The following is a 21,544-nucleotide window of genomic DNA, read 5'->3' on the forward strand; positions in this document are numbered from 1 at the left end:
CCTCAGGACGTTTTTGTGGGGATGGGGATTTCTTTACTGTGTGGCTTCCTCCTAGGCATCTCCTTCCACCCCCATTTAAAGAACTCGTTTGCCTTCCGAGTTGCTCGCTGATACCAGAAGGATTTTCGCATTTGGCTCTCAAGGGAAGAACCACTGCGAGTTGGCTCCCCCAAGGTCTAGGTATTCCCCACTAAATCCCTGTCAGGGCGCCTATATACCCCTTGGCCGCCGAGCTTTCCCACTCCGTCGGTCCCGAGCGGTCTCAGGGGGAGTGGGCGCCCGTCTGGCGTCCTTTCTGCTGAGATCCTCCAGAAGAGACGCTTCCAAAGTGCCCTGCTCCTACTCCTGCTCCGCTGCCCCGCCCGCCACAACCTTCTGTCTCCGGACGCGGGTGTGGGGCAGGTGCGCCGGGGGCGTCTGCGGAGGCGACGTGTCCCACACGGCCGCCTCTTGGATCTCGGGCAACCCCGTGCTAGCGAAGCTGCCCTGGGACCCAAGTGCGGCCTCCACTTGGGCTAGGGTGCGGCCCTGAAGCCCCAAGGCGCGCAGAGCCCGACCCCGGAGTCCGGAGAAGCGGGGCGGGGTCTAACTACACCCTAGCCTCCACGGATGGCCAGCGACCCTACTTCTCTGGCCGGTGTTCTGCCCCGGCGGTCCTCCAGCCCCGGCAGCGCCCAACAGGTGTTTAGCCACGGTTCCTCTGGCCTCCGGGTGCCGCCTCCTGCCTGCGGAGGTCTGTCTTCCAGGTCCTGGGGGTCTCAGTAATTCTCAGGGCATTGAACCCCAAAACAATTCCTAAGTTTTGCCTGCAGGTTGCTTTCAAGTCGGGACATCTCAGTATTATTTATCTGGTGTGACTTTGTCACTTTCTTAGATCTTTTCATTTTGGAAACAGGATGATGGTTTTGGGTTATGGTCTCTTGTGTTTTGACCCATGACCACTTGTTTGCTCCTGCTGAGTTTATTTTGGTTCCCTAAAAAAAAAAAAAAATTTGTGTGTGTGTGTGTGTGTGTGTTTGTGTGTGTGTAGGGGAGAAAAGGATGTTACTTTAAAAACTATCTAATAAACTTTTATTGGAAGAGTCCTCAATGAGATGGATTGGCTCAGGGCAGCAGCAGCAGCAGTGTAACAGTAATTGTGAGGATGGCTCAGGACGGCAGTGTTTCATTCTACTGTGCATAGGGTCGCTAAGAGTCCTAGGCACCTAACAACAATAAACTTTCTAATAACACACTGTCATTTTCAGTTGTCCCAAAGGGGATTAACATTTCTTTACATTTGTTCTCCTAAGAATTAAGGAAATCCAATTTACAGTCTGTCTATATTTGTAACTAATAATTTCAAGTGAGGAGACATTGTTGATACTAAGTACTATATAAATGAGAAGCAATACTACCTGGTTTAAGCAAGTGCTGCTCTCTTCCAATAGTTTAGGAGGACGAGTCTATTCTAAACAAGCCCATCTCTTTGGACAAGTCTTACAGCTGGTTATACTTAACTTTATTAAGAATTGCTGAGGGTTCAAGGGAATAAATGAGAGACTGTCTCCCTCGTGATTGGATGGGGGAGGTATGAATGCAGTCTTGGGGTGAGAAGGGAGGGGGAGGATGGCTCTAGTCGGAAATCTTGATCTATTGATTGAGGATCCCTGCTTTAAACAAATCCTATGTGCAGTTTTTCTTTTGTGAACAGGAACTGTATCAAAACCCTAGTGTGACCATGACAATTGAGTAATCACACACAAGGCATCTTTGCTAATAGAGAGATTCTGTAAATATGTTTCTAGTGAATACACAGATAACAGTCACAGTGGAAGGGTCAGGTGCCACAAATCATAGATTACTTTGCCAAGGGTTGCCAGGCATCTGAGGCTGGAAGGACATTAACTGCCTTTGCATTCTCAGAAAACTCTCCTCAGTTCATGATTTCATTTACTTGACCCTACTTCTGTTATTAAAAAGCTGGCAGGCACAATCAAGGGCAAGCAGGTTGGCTACCTATCCTTCTGGCAGCTGTCCAATATTCCCATTTAGCTGCCAGGAGACAAGGAGAGGAGTGAATCACTCCTGTAATCCAGCAGTAGCATCTAGAAAGTACTAGGAAAACTTGAGCGGCTGATGGCAGGTACCCGTTTCTAAATCCTCTACTCAAGGGGGGTAATTCACTCTTGGCAGTTAACCACATGTATTCTGAAGGGCAAGGAGGGAAATGATAAGAAGAGACAGGTACAGGAACTCTCAAGCGGTTTCCTGGGAAGGTAACTTGTAGGTTTATTACCTAATAGTCCCTGTTTTGAAAACCTGCCACAAGTAAAAGTAGGATTCTGGTCACTAAAAGGAAGCAAAAGTCAGGAAGATTGCCCTTTATCAGATATTAGTTAAAAGAAAAATCAAGAGTTTTAAATGAAATTTTGGAGGATTAATGCTCCTTATCAGCAGAACAAAGTTCTAGTTTTAACGTTGACTTTAATTGAAAAATCTCAAGTTAGAAAAATCTAATTTAGCTAAGATTTTGCCACTCAAATTTCAAAGAAATAAGAAACTGAAATTATGTACGTTTGTTTCTTTTACCTCAAATTGAAACAAGCAGATATTTGGCATATAGGGGCATTGGAAATGCAATATACATCTCTCAATATTAGCATTCTTTGTCTTTTTTAAGATGTAAAATCCATTAGGATAGAATAAGATGGATAGCTTTTGTTGAACTTTGCCAGTAGGTGCCATGTAAAGTAGGCTGACTTCTCTGAAACATTCTCCGGGAGATTTGTTCATGTGAGAGGCCTTGTAGCACTTTTTGAACAGAAAAGAGAAGTATAATCATTGAAGTGTGAAGGCTAGCAAAGTGTATTTTTTAGAAGAATAATATTATTTTCTGATATGTTAGGAGATCTCAGATGTGATGTATTAAAAAACTAATTTAAAAATATTTTTCAAAATTATACTATCATTACATTAGTATGTTCTTAAAGAATGGAGATAGATATTAGTCACCTACATTACCAAAGGAGAAACATATTTTAAAATCAGATGATAGATTTGTGCCTGATAATTTAAACAATACTGAGTGGTGAACAATCTTCCAAGTTCATTTAAGCAGGAATGGGAGAGAATCTGTATAAAAGTAAGTAAAAAAAAAGTCTTATTGTACAAATATGCCTAACCCCCCATTTTATTAGCTTATAATGCAAATCATTACTTGCTTTTTCTACTGAGTCATTTTTAATATAATGGATTCATTTTCAGACCCTTAAGAAACCAAATGTTGTTAAAAAAAAAAAGTTTATAAAGAACTTCCAAAGGCCCCACCCTAGTTAGAGACATTTCTATTTTGTTCTTGGTTATTAAGTTGTAAAATTGGAATTTAGGTGATGAACATTTTCTTTCTTGACCACCATTTCCTTAACAGGGAAGTTTTTCTTTCATGAGAACATCTAGCAAGTGGACAGAAGGAAATTCTAAACTTGTGTACAGGTTACATTTCACATTCTTAAATTTAGAGTTGTAAACAACCATCTCTGTACTGCCCCCCAGCCCATATTTGACACTGATCATTATATACTACCTTGTGTATAGTGCCTTATAAGAAGCTGTTGTAGCATCATGGGTTACGAGTTGGACTGCAAGGTCAGCAGTTCAAATTTACCAGTCGCTCTGTGGGAGAAAGATGAGGCTCTCTGTTCCCATAAAGATTTACAGCCTCAGAAATCCTATACAGGATTGATATGAGTTGGAACTGACTCCACAGCACATTATTATCACCACCACCATTGTGCCCTATATAACATAATAGTTGCTCAATAAATATTTGCCAAATGAATAAATTTATGAAACACTTTTACTATGCCTTGTGTAATAATTCTTTCTGATATACAAAATGTATTAAGAGAGTATTATTAGCATTTTTTCTTTTTCTGTGAACAAAAGCTTCTTACAATTTTAGATGGGTTTGACTCAAAAAGACAAAAAACCATTCTATGCTAGTTAGAAAAAGAGGAGTCTCCTACTCATATTTTCCTGACCAGGTTCAAGACTAAGGTGATACTGTAATGTTTAAAACAAATAAACCCCAAACACCAATGCAACATAAAATTGTCCCTAAGCTCTGGTAGCGTAGTGGTTATGAATTAGGCTGCAAACCTTAAGGTCAGCGGTTTGAAACTACCAGCCGCTCCATGGGAGAAAGGTGAGGCTTTCTACTCCCGTAAAGATTTACACCCTCGAAACCCTGTACAGGGTCGCTATGGGTCGGAACCAACTCGACGGCATTTAACAACAACAACAATAAAAGAACTAATAACTTGGAAAGTTCTAAAGTTGATTTATTTCTACATTCCAGACAAACTTCTTAAAGCAAGCCTACCATTCAAGACCTTTACAATTCTAAAGGTATCAAGGGACTACTAGGTCACAACCTCTACCAGTCTTTAGGAGATGTGGGAGTGGGAATTGGCTAGTATGGTGTCATCTACTAGGAAAGACTTCTATTTATTTACCTTAATTCTAAAATTTGATTTTATATTCAGGAGCAAATTCTTTGTAACTGTATCAGTAGGCAAGTATTGACCACACATGTGGCTCCTGTGTTTCTCCTGACCTTTTTTTTTTTTTTTTTTTAACTTTTTATTGTAGTTTGGGTGAAAGTTTAAAAGAGCAATTTAATTTTCCATTCCACAATTTATACACATTTTGCAAGACAGACTTTAAAAAACCAGTGTTGATTGTTAATAATCATGTCACATACAAATGCTTGTTGAAAGGTGGTCTGAAGTACAAAGGGGCCTTTTTCAGAGGAGCAGTATCCACCATGACTAGGTACCTAACTTCCATCCCTTAGTGAGCATTCCTTACATTTGAGTAGGGACAGTACCGAGGGGCACAATGGAGCCAATGGAGTGTCATCATGGGGAACTCAAGAGACTGGAAGTGGATGCACTGTGCCCAAACACCTACTGGAGCGTTTCTTTACTGGTTATGTCACCGAGCTGGAGACCTGGCTCAGAGCTATGTACATATTAAGGGAAGAATATACTGACAAATTGCTTTACATTTTGAACGTGAAGTCTTATATCAATAAGTACGGTGGTCTTATTTCAAGTGGGAAATGTGTGCTTATGTACTAAGGGCATCCTTGGCTTCAGCTAAGCAGACTCCCTAGAATAAATTTGCACCTAGCCAGCATTGGTTTAGAAAGATGGGGAAGACTGCAGGAAGATGCAACCATACAACCCCAATGACCAAGCAGTCTTAAATATAAATTTCATTTGTTTACAACTAAAAACTCTATTTTAAAGTTCTGACTTGGCATAAAGATACTGATATTACTTTTTATTTATATACAAAAATATTAAAAATAAATTATTAGTATGTTCTTCTCTTAATATGTCCATAATCTTGGGTCTTTTACAGCTTTAGTGGGTTGTAGGTAATTATTGGAACTCTAGAAGAAAATGCTCTTTACCAATGTCTGGAACAACAGCTATACACAGTCAACCCAAGAATCCTTCTCTTCATTAACATGTAGATGGGAGTTGGTATTTTGCCACCAGGCTCATGCCAAAGTTAACTCACTATAGTAAGAGATTGCTTTAAAAAATATACTTGGAGAAAAAGGTTAATAGAAACAAAAAAATGAAGGTTGGTGCAAATATACTGTTGTCACCGTACATCCAGTTTAAACATTATACAGATGAACTAAGGGAATACCACCCTATGACTTAAAGATTTTGTGATAAGAAAAAGTATGGTGGTTTATTTATTCATTTATGTATTCAATCAGTAAACATTCACTGAATGCTTACACCAGGCAAAATGTATGGGGGAAAAAGATGTCTCTGGCCTCAAAAGTAATGCCCATGGGGAGACAGGAATATAAGCAGACAATTGGTCAATGTAGTGAGTGCCAGTGGTGGCAGGAGAAAATGTAATGCTTGATCTCACTTTTGAAGGAGAAGCATGAGTTTTTCAGGCATTCCAGGTAGAGTAAGCAGCGTGTCTAAAGGCCCAGAGGTGATAAGAAAGTGTATCAGGTTTAGGGAATTATACCTAACTTGTATTGCTGGACTAAGAGGTGTGAGGAGAATGCTAGGCATAAAACTGGAGGTATTGTTGCTGTTGTTAAGTGCCTTCAACTCATTTCTGACTCATAACAGCCCTGCATATAGGGTTTCCAAGGAGTGGTGGGTTTGAACTGCTGAACTTACGGTTAGCAGTCCAGTGCTTATTCTACAGCACCACACCAGTATGGATGAAATATTTTGAGGAACCTTGAATACTAGATCGAGGAGTGAAAATTTTATCTTGTCTGAGTTGAAAAGCCATTGAAAACTTTTGAACATAATTAGATGTGCATTTGACCATGTGGCCAACAGAGTGGAGAATAGATTGAAAGTGGAGTAAAATTGAGACAGCGAGCCTGCGTACTGATTGTTTTTACCTGCCTGCTTGGTGTAAGAGTGCTAAAGAAAATCAGTTTTCATTAAGTGGAAACAAATCCCCAAACTCTAGCAAGAATGAAGACATAAAGATATTTCCCAAAGAGTCATCTTTTTGAGAAAAATGACTGTTCACACTAGGTTAAAGGTGGTGGATTAATTTTGTATGCACTGCACATTCCTTTTAGGGTCCAAGGGTCATTGCTCATTATTTTACTTAGTTGTCTGACTGACATCCACCTGAACTGTGATTTTTGTTACTGTATTGAAAGACTGTGCACTGTTGTAGAAAGAGTGCTACCAGGAATGAAGAAACTTGTCTCTTGTTTAGCTTTACAGTGTAGTCTTTATAAGACCTTGGGGAAGTCACTTTACCTCTTTGGGCCTTAGTTTCCTTAGTTGTAAAGTTAGGGGAACATTGTAAATTATTTGTAATGACATTTTATTTATATCATTCTAAGATTTTCAACTTTGTTTACATTTATTAGTGTTGCCTAATGTTTGTTCCTCACATTATTTTAATGACATGTCACAATTTTAAAAGGAAAACAATATTTGGAAGATCATTCTTAGATGTGTTATTTAAGGTAAAATTGTGTTTTTATTGCACTACACTTAATACATTTAGTCTCCCTCTTGAACATAGTAGAATGTCAGTAGTCCTTTTGAAACAGAGGCCTTTCTGTTCACATGTCACATTTTATCCTCCTGTGTATAAAAAGAGAGCTGTTTAACTACTTTCAAGGTCTACGAAGCTAAATTAATGACTTAGATCTAATTTTTAGGTTATGGAATTTCCTGCTGAAAATGATTTTTTTTCCCCTGGAGGTCAAATTGTTGTGTGTTCCCAGAAAGCAATTGTAGGGATTAAATTGTGGCCCTTTAAAATTATAGAAAGTCTGCTGTTTTTAAAAACATCTATCTCCCCTTACTTTAAAATTTTTATTTCCCTGGAACCATTGCTGTTTTTTAATGCTCCTTTTTTCCACTTAAGAGTCAGTTTACATTAATAATATATCCTGTAGATAGATCTCTGCTAGTTCATAGGGTTTGTACCTACAAAACATCACAGCACTGTTAATGTGCTTTGGAGACATGCGGGGGGGTGGGGGGTTCCAGGGCAAATCAAAATGTTTTTAAATGTATGACATGTTTGAAGTTGATGAAAATTCATGACTTCTCTCTCTCAGGGCTGGTTGAGCTTAAATCATCAGAGAAAGGTGAGTTCAAAGAATTTTATTTAATACTTTTAATTCTAAAATTCTTCCCATCACTTGCTCATGGTCCCATGTTTTAGCTCTGTAGTATGCTGTTGTATTTAGCAGTCTGGTTACAAAAATTATTATGTATATATATATATATACATATATATATATATACATATATATATGTATACACACACATACATGTATATATATAAACTAGAAGCATGCTTTCAATTGCTGTTTAGAATTTCCTGCTTAAACCATTTTCAGTTGTGTAAGTTTTAAAGAGGAATTGGTATGTAATTTGAGAAAGTAATCATGTACTGAAGAACATGCAAAATACATGTGAAAGACCACACGAGTTCTGTTAATATAACTGATTAAACTTTATGTTTTAGAGTTATTTTCAAATTTATCTTTTAAAACTGAAAAGAAAATATTTTGCAGGATAATTTTTAAGAGACAGACAGAAAAAAGCCAGAATGCTGTGGATATTGAGATCAGCTGTTTTTAAGTAAAAATCCATTCAAAGCAAAATAAAAGGCATTGTATAGTGTGTGCTGGCTAAAACTGAGAACACAAGAGCATTGCAGTTAATTAGAACCAATCAACAGGATGCTTTGCAACATTTCTCACATCAGTGCACCATCTGATCTTCATAATACAAATTTCCCACAGTCTTGATGCAAAAAGAACTGGAAATGGAAATAACTCAAATAGAAATAAACATTTGATCCATTAAAATAAATGTTATATCTTAAATTACTCTAGCTAATAATTATTTTAAAGTCATCGTTTAAAAATAAGATATTGAAAGCCCCCAAATATTGTTCTAGTTGTGTTTTAGGGGTATTTACGCTTAATTATATTTAATTTTTAAATTTTGAATGAGAAACAATATTGATTTTCAAAAATAAAATTTAGAGTCTGAATTTGAGTTATTATACAATTTATATATATGGTTATCATGCTTATTATGAAAGGTAACTGGGCTTTTTCTGGACTGTTGAGCTGTTATTTTAGAAATTATTAATTGCTACATTATAAATAATAGAGTGCTACCTTATAGCTATTCTCATATGAACAGAATGCTACTGAACTAAGTTAACTATATTAACATCTGTATCTGCATCATACATGTTTAAAAAGAATACGTAACACTCAGCAGTAGTTTACGAATGCAATTCATTTAGTACCTGGTCAGTTCTAGAAAGTTTTGCTTTATTTTCATTTATTCTATATCATGAATTGTTCTACTAGGGAAAAATATGACTTATGCCATATTTTTGTTAAGCTCATAATGTTTTCATTATAAACAATATCTGTACTTTCCTGCATTCTATTCTTTTTGGGGGGGATAGATTTTTTGCTAATTTTGTATTCTCACATAAGAGGTATAGCTCATTCTGGTCCACTGAGGTGCTTCTAAAAAGGTTCGTAAGATTCTTCAAATAAAACCATATTTAACTTGAATCCGAAATACATAAATCTTGATAATTGCTTATAAGTTTTCCCTCTCTCATAAAAGCTACTTTTTGAATGTCTATTAGGTGCAAAATTTAGAAGCAAAAGTAACTTATGAAACTGGTGTTATTAATAAGAGAACTGTCTTTCAAATGAGTTGCTAATCCAGTCCCCTATATTTTATAAAGTACAATTTACTGACGGTAGTAATCTACACATCGAACTCTGCCGTCATCTCTTGCCGAAAGGAAACATGCTTTAGAAGAAAACAAATACAGCCTGTTTTTATTATTTTGTTGTTTGTTTGTTTGTTGCATTTTGGTCTCTGTGGTTTCTCCTCCTATATCACTCAAGATTATCCCCCCTCCCTCTACCCCCTAAAAAGGCTTCGTGCTAATTATTTTCTTTCTTGGGTATTCATTGTATGTTTCTGTAGGGGAAAAATAGTTTGGAGGAACTATCTATCTTCTCTCACTAAACTTTTCTCTTTGTCCTCTTCTTTGTACAAATTGGCCTACTTCATTGCAGGAAGGTGTCTCTTAGCTAGGTTCTCTTTAGGAAATTTACTCTTTTCTATTGCTTAAAAGAGACAGCTTTGATGACAAATACTTTAGAACACTCATCTTATAAATACAGAAAAGGTCTGCATTAGGCTGTAATGTTTTTCTTCTAGAGATTTTTTTTTTTTTTAACTATGCCTAAGGTATAGTAATATTTGTGTTGAAAATGTAAAGATTGATATGTTTATCTGTTAGGATTGGAACATTAACTCCAAATGCTTGCTGGTTTGGTGGAAAAGCAGTTTCAATTAATAAAATTGTCTCTGTTGCATCTAGTTTGAGTTATAGAAAATGGAAAAGTAATGGTCTAAAGATGTATATGACAATAGCTCTGCGTATCTTTAAAATCATTATTTCTTAAAGCAAACAATTTAAATAGAAAAGTCACTTTATAAAAACAACAAAAATATGATGAAGTAAGTTTCACATTCTTCTGCCAGAAAACAATTCAGTGGCTATTTAAATGTCAGTGGTACTCCATTCGATGAAATTTCATTCATAAAAGCCTTAAGAAGAAAAGCCACATTCTTTGTTTTTAAAACTATTTTATTTTAAAAGAAATAAGTGAAATGGGAGAATGGAACAAAACCTTTATCAGAATTTACTTGTTGTTATTCTATTCCTCAAAAAAATTTCTTAGGGGGCAAAGATGTCATATGTTTAGTTTTCAGACAAAGGCACCTTCTTAAATGAAGAGCTGAAGGAAAATCTATAAAGAAGTCTGCTTAACAGAAAGTAGCCTAACTAGGCTTTTGCTTTTAAAAATTGTCTAGGTTACAAAATTAGAAAAAAAAAGAAAGTTTAATGAACTGTAGAAATGATTTAAGGCAACTTTTAATAAATAATATATATATATATTTTTAAAATCAGTTGCAAGCAACTTCTGATATTGAGTTTGGGTAACATGTCCAGGGGCCACATTGTTTTACTGCTTTTTTTAATGCAGAACTGATGATAATACTTGTGAGTTAAGAAAACTGTAACATAAGAATGTTTCTAGGTAGCTGTATGCAGAACTAGTGGTATGCAGTTAAAACCAAACAAAGGCAAACCTTAGAGACATATTAATGAACTCATAGAGCAACTATGGATTATTATTATTACTATTATTTTTTTGCTTAACAAATAGCCAAGCTATACAGGGTGGGAATGAAAGCAATTAAAGTTCTTAGCAATGATACAAAATGTTCATGTTATAGTTTAGCAATTAATTAAAGCCCCTTGCATGTGATTAATTATTAATCACTTTGTATCTTGAGACATATATATTTAAATTTAGCAGATTGTTAAATTTTTTAGCTGATTATTGTGTTAAGGTAAACAATATTGATTTTAAGCTGGCTGAATTTATCTAAAAGTGTTTACATTTAATAATGCTTTTTCATATATAATATAGTTGCTAAATTCTTTGTTTTGCTAAAATTGCAAACATTTCATTAAAATATTTTATTTGATAACGAAAACGTCATAGATATAATATTCACAATATTTAATATTATGAAATATATAATGTCTTTAAAAATATTAATGTACTTTATTTTAAAAGCAATGAGGAAATTTATTTAGAATTCAAATTTACTGTAATGAAAGAGAGTTTAAAATGTGCAACAGGATAGTAAATTATCTGGTTAGCTTCAATTGATCTATCTTATACATAAATTAATTAGACAGAACTAAGTGAAAACTAGAACTAAAAATCAAATTGAGAAAATAGTCAAGAAGAAAAAAGGAAGAGTTTCAGGAAATGATATTTTCCCATCAGTGGATAGGCATGCATACATTAAAGGCATAAAAGGCAGCAGGGGGAGAAACAAAAGCTGTATGCTGAGGATCCTGCAAGTCTGAATTAACTAAATGGGGGAAAAAAATGAAATCATTCTGCTTAAACTTGTTCACTAATAAAAGGAGAATCGCTTTTGTTAAATATGCTGGGTGTGATTATCAAGCAAAAATTTTTTTCTCCCAGACATCTATGAATAAAACATGCGTTTGAGCATTAGGTAAACAAACAATAAATGGATGAGTTCAGTTGCAACATAATAACATTTTATTTAGAAAACATATATAATCATATTTGTATTGACAATCCAAATCTAATGACTTCTTTCAGTAAAACCGAAGTGCCTCACAAATAACATCTTATGCATAAGGATTGCTTTTTTTTTTTTTTTTTGCCCTTTTTTTCTTATCTTCTCAAAGAAACTGATTTTTAAGATCGCTACTGAAACTTATATAAACTAGATGAAGTACAATTTATCTGAAAAAATTTTTTTTCTTTTCCTTCAACTTTACTTTCAGGTCACAGATGTTATAAAATTCTATTTAAAAATACAAATTTGGGGGACAGGGGAAGAAAATGCTTGCAATCTAGTATAGCTTGGACTGATTTGAACGAGGCTCTGTGTGAACCAATCTTTGGCTTATTAGCCATTTCATTAACACAACATCTACTTCTGTAAAATATGAATGAGAAGAAACCATTTACAATAAGGAAAGCAAACAACAGAATGAATTTCCTCTGTTGGTGTTTTATAAGACTGTTAAACAGAAAATGGAGGGAAGAACTCTCTTTAGACGATATCACTTAATTAAGTAAAGCATCCTAATCAGAGTCCCCTCCAATTGTAATGACTGTAGGGAGTCAAGTACATTTCTGTCTATATTAGAGGATCTAACTGCAATGATTTATTGATATTTATTTTGGAAGTACAACACAAAAGCAATAAAACAGAGGGAGCAGGGAGAGAGGGAACATGCCATTGCTTCATGCAGGGACAACTGGAACATTCCAACATTTCTGATTCTGCTTTCTAAAATCAAAGCACACCTTTTAGATGGGAATGTTCCTTTCCCACATTTGAGTTTTTCAAATATTCGCAGTGACATTTCTTTGTCCATTGGTTGAATCATTGATTCACTTTCTTCACTGCAAGAATCACTGCAAATGAGTGGATGAGCACCTGCTGTTTTCTGCAGCGACATTACTGGATTGCATTCTACACTGATTTTAGTCTTAAAATACAGCTTCTCTGTATGGAAGAGAGATCTGAAGAAGGAGAATAAATATACTGTGTAGGCAGACAGACATTGGCTGCCCTCCAAGCTGCACGCAGCATAAACCTGTTTATCTGTCACATTTCACAAATCTCAAAAACATGTGAATAATCAGGCGAGCAACTGGCTAAGTGATTCACTCTAGGGAACCTAACCAATATTCTGATGAGAGAATCTATGATGCTAAGACATAGGGGCAAATAGGCTTGTATTGTAGAAACTGCACAAAATAAAGTTGATTAATGGTTCCAAGGAGAAAACATTCTATACAAAAATTCGTTTGAAGAGGCATCCTAACCCTGAGCGCTTTGGCAGGGTTTTTATGTGCAACTTTTCTGGTGAATTGAATCCAAAATGTATTTTCATCCATACCATTTCAATAATTGGGGTCAATGTACATTTTTACTTCACCCTCATTGTCATGAGAACATATTTATGCTTCTGGACACTTGGATCTAAATATTGGGGCTAGTGCCCTAAAACCCCAAATCATATCATTACATATATTTGAAATTAAATTAATAAACATTTTTAGAAACTATTGTTTCTGCAGAAGTAAAATTTTCTTATAAAGCTACATTCTTTAAAGTTACTTATAAAGAGAAATTAGTTATCAATAAGCAAGGCTTATGTCTATTATTATACCACCGATCTTTTTCTTAATTAATTTTTTTCTTAATTTCTGTTACTTTCCACCGATTTGATATTTTAACCCTCCTCCCCCATTTTTTTAATTTTTATTTTATTACAATGGTTATTGTGTTTTAGGATTTGGTTGTAAAGTGGAAGCACTCAAAGGTTTTGGGGTGAATCTCAAAAATATGCTTTGTGTCTGAAGATCTCTTAAGGTTATTTAAAGGTCATTTATGAATTCCTGGCTAGGATTGCTTGCATAAACTAGATCTGGTTATAATCCCAGCCAGATGAACTTTTTTATTTGCTTGACATGTCCACCTATTAACTTTTAGTATAAACTTATAGCTTTCTAACAAGAAAGCATAAATTTCTCTACATTTGCTAGCACTAGAGAGAAAAGTATTAATTAAATAGGGAATTTCATCAACATACTACACTGGATTTTTTTCTTCTTCTTCTTTCCTGCATTGCAGAGAGAAAGACAAATTGATAAAAGTTCTTTTACACTGGTTAGCTTTGTTAGATTACTAACCAAGGACTTCATTATCTTAGCAACTGTAAGTCTTAGAAAAGGTAGGTGACCTAGTAAGTAATGTTCCAAGTGAAATTTTGTTACAGTTGAACTTACCTCAAGAGGACCTATGTTCAATCTATTGTCGATTATAGCTACCAAATTTTTTTTTGTTTTATTGTTTCATGCCTTGACTTTTTCTCATCTTCTTACTTCTTGTCTCATGTTTTCTTTCTTCAAGATAAGGCAATGAAAAACTGACTGAATGGCTTCAATTATCAGGATTTGAAAAACCTAATGTCAGAATTTGCTACTGTGCTTAAGTCTGCCCTGAGCAGTCTCTACTTTAGCAGCAGGCCACTTGCTTAGTATGGGATCACTTTTTTTCTTCTTCACTTCTCTTCAAGTTTGTGAAATATGGTTTGTAAGTCCATTGCATAGGGTATCTTGCAGGAAACACAATATAAGAACTCAAAAGCATTCTTTTAAAATGTGTTCAGGTAAGTGACAAGTGGAAGTTTGTGGTTGGTCAAGAGTGATACTGAAATTATTGACAGTCTCATCAATGGTCTGAAGGCTCAACAGATTGATTTTTGCAATCACAGGGAATTAAGCTTTCTGTATCAATTGAGTTTTGAGTATATGCCCGCGACACTGAAGTCAGTTCTATGTATTTCAATTAATGTCAACCATAGCTCTTCGGCCCTGGTTCTTTCTCTTGCTCCAGCCCACTCAATCCCGTTTCCCAGTGGTAACTATTAATAATAGTTTCTTGTACATTTTTACAGACTTTACAAAATTTATATGTAAGCATATCTTCATTTAAAACACAAAGAAACCCATACAATATATTTACCATTATATAACTTGCTTTTATTCACTTAACAATGGATTTTAATTATTGTCCCATGCCCTACATATGGGTCTACCTGATTCTTTCTGTAGCTCTACAGAGTATTACCTTTCCATATAGATGGATATTTAGGTTATTTTTGTTTAATTTTTTCTTTGTTTGCTTTTCCAAATAATACTTTAGAGACCATTTGCATTCTTTTTGTGTACTTTCATAAGTGTGTTTGTGAAATAAAGTCTTTGAAGTGGAATTGCTAGAAAGAAACCCAATAAAGTTTTTTGAATGATATTGTCACCTTACTGATAAAACCAAAGAAGTTGCCTTTCACCAACAGTTTGTTAGAGACAGGACTTTTGAGCAGGGCTAGGGCATGTTCTGTGTGAGAAACCCTGCCTTGGCAGCTGAGGTTGTTTGTAATGACTTAGTATAAAGAGCCTATGGATTAGGAGAGCATCCATGGATGGGGAGGAAATTGGTGGGAAAGTATGGGTAACATCAGTTTGGGTTTGGGTTTGGGTCTGTGGGGACAGCGGAGCAAAACTAAGAGCCATTCACATAGGCTGTCATGAGGACGGGAATGCAACTGAATTAGAGCCATCACACACACACACACACACACACACACACACACACACACACACGCTGTCTCTGTTCCCATTCCAATCCAGGTCAGGCTTCTAATGATACACTGTTCCCAGTTGTTCTCTGGACTTCCTTTCCATTTTACCAGTCAACTCCTCTGTGTGTGATTAGCTCAGAAAACTTACCTGACATCGACCCAGTCCCTAGATTTGAAGTGACATCCTCCTTCTTGAAACTTTCATTCCTTATTCAATACTTTCGTCTGGTATGGCATCTTATGAGTCCCATTTTCATCCTTAAATAGAAAGTAGGAAGTGCCTCTTAATCTATACCCTAGATCTCAGCTTTTTGAGTTGAGGGACTACTTTTGTGTTCTCAAGGTTTAGTTTGTTCTCAGTATTTATATGCTAGGTACTGTACTGGGGGCTGTGAAAATGAAGACGAGTGAAACACAGTCCATTTTTGCCAGAAGCTCATCAACACAGTGAGGGAACACTCAGACAGAACTAGCATACGGGTCATCTTTTGTTAGGTATTAAAGAAGCTCTGGTAGTGTAGTGGTTATGAATCGGTCTGCGAACCTCACAGACAGCAGTTCGAAACTACCAGCTGTTCCACAGGAGAAAGATGAGGGTTTCTGCTCCTGTAAAGATTTACAGCCTTGGAAACTCTGTACAGGGTCACTGTGAGTCTAAACCGACTCCACGGCACATAACAACAACAAAGCAGAGGCATTTAATCAAAATGCTATGAAGTTCTATATTCTATAGATATACTTGTTCATGTACAAGTTTGTCACTGCAGCATTTTTGTAATTTTAAGAGTTAGGAAACTTTCTTAGTGTGTATCTATAAGGATACTCTGGTATTTAATAAATGCTTTTATGTACTAATACAGAGTCCTGGTAAGGCACTGTAGGATAACCTTGCTAACCTCAAGGTCAGCAGTTGAAACCTACCAGTCACTCTTCTATACAGGGTCACTATGAGTTGGAATCAACTTCACAGTACTTAACAACAATGATGACAACAATATACTGATATGGAGTGATCTCCAAGATATATAGGGTTTCCAAGGAGTGGCTGGTGAGTTTGAACCACGGACCTTGCAGTTCACACCCACCTTGTGGTTCATTACATGATCTTACAGCACCATACCAGTAGAGTACATTTATTGCCCTTTGTATAAGAAATGTAAAAAAATAAAAATATGCATCAATCTTGTAAATGCATTGGAAGAATCCATAAGAAATCAATGCAAGTCCTAAACTACAGGGGGCAGCAGGGATTAGTGGGATGGACAGAGAAGGGGAATGAAACACAGCTTCTGAATGTATACTTTTTATGTCATATTGACTTTTAAATCTTGTGAATGTTATCAATTTAAAAACATACTATTAAAAATAAATGATAAAATCCTCTCTCTCAAAGTTCTGGGAGCAGAAATGGCATTTTCTGAGGTGTGTGGGGTTGTCTTAATTATCTAGTGCTGCTGTAACAGACACACCAATGGCAGATTAACATTTATTCTCTCTGTTGTTTGTTGTTGTTAAGTGCCTTTGAGTCAGCTCCAATTCATAGGGGCCCTGGGGATTCCAAGGAGTGGCTGGTGGGTTTGAACTACCAACTTTACACTTAGCAGTCCAGTGCATATACTATAGTATTCACACCAGGACTCCAGTTTAGGAAGCTAGAGTCCAAATTCAGAGCACCAACTCTGGGGAAAGGTTTTTGTCTCCTTTCAGCATCAGTAGGCCCAACATTCTGTGGAGGTCTTCATGAATTTTGGCATCAATCTTCCCTTGGATCTAGGAGCTTCACACTGCAGGGACCCAGGTCCAAATTCTGGGCTCTTTTCTCTCTCTTTTTATGTATTATAAGATCAGAGGTGCTGCTGGCCACACCTCTGGGAAACACCCTGACATGGGATCAGGTTTGTGATGGGATCAAGGGTATTGCTGTTGTTGTTCTTAGGTTCCGTTGAGTCAATTCCAACTCATAGCAATCCTGTATAGGGTTTCCGAGAAGCAGCTGGTGGGTTTGAACTGCCGACCTTGTGGTTCACGGGCCAGTGCTGATCCTACAGTGCCATACCAGGAGTCTACCCTTAATTCTCTTATTGGTTAATCACATCAGATCATATCATGGGAAATCATCACATAATTGCCACATTACATTATTAATAACTGCCGAACCACTGAGAATCATAGCTCACCCTAGCTGACACATATTTGGGGGGACACAATTCAAATCATAGCAAAGAAGCTTGGCTACCTAAAGGAACAAGAATATTACGAGGCTTCAATAGGAGATATAAGCTTCCTTAGAGACCACCAGATTTTTCTTCCCATAGTCTTAAACCCACAATGGCATGGAATGGTTTTTACAAGACCTAGGCAGAGGAATCCTGTCCCTAACAAAGTTCTCAGAGATAGAATTTCTTACAAAGAGGACACACATACAAGACATGGGACCAATTTTAGGAGTAGACTTCATTCTTCAACCTCCCTATAAGTAGTTTGTTTAGAGTGCCACCTCAAGTTTCACATAATGATTTGGAAGGGATGGCATGGTTTCCTCATCCCTTGACTTTACCTAAGGAGCCTGGTGGTGCTGTGGCTTAGGCATTGAGCTGCTAACTGAAAGTCAATGATTCAAATCCAGCCACTGTTCTGCAGGAGAAAAGTGAGATTGTCTGCTCCTGTGAAGATTTATAGTCTTGGAAACCTTATACAGGGTTACTAGGAGTTGGAATTGATTCTTTGGCAGTAAGGTTGTTATGCTGTAGTTGTTTTTTAAGAGGGGCGGGGGTGAAGTTGAGTCAACCTGCTTAAATAATGATGCTGAATAATATGAATTTTTATTTTTAAAAATTTGAATAAGATCTTATGCTGAAGTATGAATAAGAGAAATTGGCTACCTTGCTGTAGATATGTTTCCTTTCTTTGACAAGGATTGTTGCTGCTAGGTGCTGTAGATTGGGTCTGACTCATAGCAACCCTGTATAACAGAATGAAATACTGCCTAGTTCTGTGCCAACCTCATGCTCTTCCCTGTCTTAGAGTCCATTATTGCAGCCACTGTGTCAGTCATCTCATTGAAGGTCTTCCTCTTTTCTACTGACCCTCTACTTTACCAAACATAATGTCCTTGTCCCCTCCTGAAAACATGTACAAAGTATGTGAGACAAAGTCTTGCCATCATTGCTTCTAATGAACATACTGGCTGTACTTCTTCCAACACAGATTTGTTTGCTCTTCTGTCACTCCATGGTATATTCAATATTCTTCACCAACATCACTATTCAAAGGCATCAATTCTTCTGCTGTATTTACTATCCATCTTTTACATGCATATGAGGTGATTGAAAATACCCTGACTTGAGTGAAGCACACATTAGTCCTCAAAGTGACATCTTTGCTTTACAACACTTTAAAGAGGTCTTTTGCAGCAGTTTTACATAATGCAAAACATTGTTTGATTTTGTGATCCAAGTACAATAAAATCCTTAATAACTTCAATCTTTTCTCCACTCCTCATGATGCTGCTTGTTGGTTTGTTCAGTTGTGAGTATTTTTGCTTTCTTTATTTTGGGATGTAATCCAAACTAAAGGTGGTATTCTTTGATCTTCATCAATAAGCACTTGAAGTCCTCTTGGCTTTCAGTAAGCACGATTGACAAGGATATACTTAATAAATTTCCCAGAACACCAAATAAGGTGATTTGGGGAAAGATAGTGGGATAGAATTAGCTCTAAAGGAGACTCTGACTACTTCCATGGACTGCAATTGTTGTTGTGAGGTGCCATTGAGTTGGTTCTGACTCATAGTAATCCTATGCACAACACAACAAACACTGCGTCACCCTCACAATTGTTACTATGTTTGAGCTCATTGCCACTGCCACTGTGCCAGTCCATCTAGTTGGAGTTCTTCCTCTTTTTCGCTGACTCTCCACTTTATCAAACATGATGCAATCTCTAGGGACCAGTCCCTCCTGATAACATGTCAGAAGTATGAGAAATGAAGTGTAGCCATCCTGGCTTCTAAGGAGCATTCTGGCTGTACTTCTTCCAACACAGATTTGCTTATTTTTTTGGCAGTCCATGGTACTTTTAATATTCTTCTCCAACACCATAATTCAAATACAACTATTCTTCTCCGGTCTTCCTTATTCATTGTCCAACTTTTACATGCACAATAGGCTACTAAAAATATCATGGCTTGGGTCCGGTGCACCTTAGTCCTCAAACTGATCTCTTTGCTCTTTAACACATTAAAGAGGTCTTTTGCAGCAGATTTGCCTAATGCAATACATCAGTTGATTTCTTGACTGGGATGCACAGTCAACACTCATGGAAGGAAGAAGCAGTCAAGAAATGGACTGGAATTGCTGCTGTTGTTCAGATCTGATCCATACCAACTCTGTTTAGGATTCAAGGTGTGGCTGGTAAGTTTGAACCAATGGCTTTGTGGCTAGCAATCAAGTGCTTATCCTACAGTGCCACACCAGGACTCCAGACTAGAAGTTGTTGTTGTTAAGAGCTGTCAAGTCAATTCCGACCCATAGTGACCCTGTATAAGTTTTCCGAGGAGCAGCTGGTGAACTTGAACCACTGACATTGCAGTTCAAACAGCTTTGCAGTCTGGCTCAAGAAGGTTATTAATAAGAAGGTATTGTTGTTGTCAAGTGCCATCGAGTCAGTTCTGACCCATAGTGACCCTGTATAGGATTTCCAAGAAGTGGCTGGTGAGTTTGAACCACCGACGTTGCGGTTCAAACTGACCTTGCTGAGAGCAAACATGTTGATGATGAATTCGTGATTAGAAAAGATAGTATAGGATGACTGTTAAAGAGTGATATAATCACCACAAAAGTCACATGTTGTTAGGTGCCAATGAATTGGCTCCCATTTATAGCGACCCTATGCACAGCAGAACTACATAATGCCTGGTCCTGTGCCATCCTCACAATTACTTTTACACTTGAGGCCTTGTTGCTGCCACTGTTACCAGTCCATCTCATTGAGGGTCCTCCTCTTGTTCAATGTCCCTCTACTTTACAAAGCGTGATGTCCTTAAGGGACTGGTACCTCCTGATACCGTGTTGGAAATAAGAGAGATGAAGTCTCACCATCCTGGATTCTATGGAGTACTGTGGCTATGAGGATCTTCTGAATCTGCCTTGAGTTGCTGGCAGTTCCGTGTTGATGTATTGTTGCAACTGTTTTGAATTATCTTCAACCAAATTTTGCTTGCATCTTATGTTAGATTGGTTTATTCTTGTGCCAGTCCATGGTGCTTTAAATATTCTTCTCCAACACCATAACTCAAATACATCCATTATTCTATGGTCTTCCTTATTCACTATCCAACTTTCACATGCATATGAGACTATTGAAAATACTGTGACTTGGGTTAGGTACACCTTAGTCCTGTTCTCTTTGTTGTTTTTTTGTTTGTTTGTTTGTTTTTGTTTTTAACACTTTAAAGAAGTCTTTGCAGCAGATTTGCCTAATGCAATATGTGGTTTGATTTCTTGACTGATGTTTCCATGAGTGTTGATTGTAGATACAAGCAAAACAAAGTCTTTGATAACTTCAATCTTTTCTCCATTTATCATGCTGTTATTTATTGGTCAAGTTGTGAGGATTTTCATTTTATTTACGTTGAGATACAATTCATCCATATGAAGGCTGTGGTCTTTAATCTTCATCAATTATATTTTAAATCCTCTTCACTTCCACAAGTAAAGTTGCATCATCTGCATATCACAGGTCTTTCTGCAAATCTGGCTGCCACATTTTTCTTCATATAACCCTGTTTCTCAGATTATTTGCTCAGCATATTGAATACTTTTTGGGGAAAGGATACAAGCCTGGCAAACACCTTTACTGACTTTAAACCATCACTTTCCCCTTGTTCTGTCCTAACAACAGATTCTTGGGCTATGAACAGTCCTTATGAGTACAATTAAGTGTTCTGAAATATTCATTCTTTGCAATGTTATCTGTAACTTGTCATGGTCCATACAGTCAAAAGCCTTTGCATAGTCAATAAAGCACAAGTAAATATCTTTCTGATATTCTCTGCTTTCAGCCAAGATCCATCTGATGTAAGTAACAATTCCTAGTTCCACATGCTCTTCTAAATCTGCCTTGAGTTTCTGACAGTTCCATTTCAATGTATTGTTGCAACTGCTTTGAATTATCTTCAACCAAATTTTGCTTGCATCTTATGTCAGCA

The 21,544-nt window shown here is 36.8% G+C and overlaps 1 pseudogene; it reads left to right on the plus strand.

Annotated features, from left to right (window-relative positions):
• The first annotated feature begins 609 nt into the window (after positions 1-609).
• LOC102823647 overlaps positions 610-21,544 on the plus strand; it is a 192,496-nt pseudogene continuing 171,561 nt past the window's right edge.

The sequence above is a fragment of the Chrysochloris asiatica genome, unplaced genomic scaffold (genome assembly GCF_000296735.1).
Source record: "Chrysochloris asiatica unplaced genomic scaffold, ChrAsi1.0 scaffold00017, whole genome shotgun sequence".
Classification (NCBI taxonomy): Eukaryota; Metazoa; Chordata; class Mammalia; order Afrosoricida; family Chrysochloridae; genus Chrysochloris; species Chrysochloris asiatica.